Raw genomic sequence first — 1,365 nt, forward strand, 5'->3', positions numbered from 1 at the left:
AAGAAAAGAAAAGAAAAGAAAAGAAAAGAAAAGAAAAGAAAAGAAAAAGAAAAGAAAAGAAAAAGAGCAGCTTGGCATTATTCCAAAAGCATAGAAGATTCTACCAAAAGCTCTGGGGAAGAGAGACAGAAAATTCATTGAGTTAAAATGGCTGAAAGGGGCTCAACCTGGAGAAGAAAATGGTCATAGGGCTGCTGGTAACTCAAAGACAGAAAAGGATGTGTGGCGTGAGGAGTCGGGAGAGCCAGATGGGAATCATAGAATCATAGCATCGCTCAGGCTGGAAACAACCTTCAAGATCATCAAGTCTAACTGTAACAAATGTCAGTCCTGGGCCAGAATGATGCTTTAAGGTGGAGAGTGAGGAGCAGAGAAAAACACCACCAAAGCTCTTCTATAACCTTGTGTTTGGGGTACTTGGGAACTCTCTGCTAAATCTTGGTTTAACTAGTAGAACTGGATTTCTCCCAAAACCACATGAGGGTCATCTTGATAAGAAAACACACTAGATGTGTAGTGGAATCAAGTTATTTTTGTGAGAATGTGAAGGACTCTTGTTACGAAATAATTGATATTTTTTGTGTAAGACGTTAGGAAAGACACAGAAAACTGCTTTAGGTAGCAAATTGTTCCTCATGCTCTGAAAGATAAGTAGGTAAAGTACTTGGAAACAACGAAGAGGGAGATAAAGTTCTTGTAGAAACACCATTGATCTGTAAAGCTGCTTTTGGATCTTTGCAACGTACACAAATGGATGGTTAGAATTACACAAAATTCACTGACAGTTGATCAAAAGAACTGGACAGAAGTGAAGAGTACTAGAAATCCTTAGTGTGACTCCCAGTCTCTATTATTGTTAGTCCTCCTATGGTCAGCTATCTGCCTGGCATTCCTGTGAAGTCTTTGCTCCTCTCACTCATTCTTCAGTTGCAACATATATATTTCTACCAAATAAAGTTGTACTTCTTTTTTTCTCTTTCAGACGGAGTGGATTTATCATCCCTGGAGATCTGGCATTTAAAGATCCTCTGAGTTATTGACAGAAGGCACTTCACTATATCCAAGATAAACAGTTGCCATTCTGTACCTTCTTTTTGATATCAATACTGTCTTTTCCTCATCTCTCCCAAAGGAAAAGACAACTTCTTTTGCTAAGGCATCTGTTCTTAGTTTGATAAACAAATGACACCACTAGATACTGCCTAGCACTTAAAGCACGAAGCACAAAGTCTCACAGATTTCCTGGTGCCAGAATAAAGGAGGAAAAGCAAGAAGAAAAAAAATAAATCCAGTGGGCCATGAAACAAGAGCGTTTCATCCATGTTGCACTGTTAAGTACCAATGCTATAGAATTAAAAGTGAGTT

The sequence above is a fragment of the Centrocercus urophasianus genome, unplaced genomic scaffold (assembly GCF_019232065.1).
Source record: "Centrocercus urophasianus isolate 14NV4802_14NV808 unplaced genomic scaffold, USGS_Curo_1.0 seq_9, whole genome shotgun sequence".
Classification (NCBI taxonomy): Eukaryota; Metazoa; Chordata; class Aves; order Galliformes; family Phasianidae; genus Centrocercus; species Centrocercus urophasianus.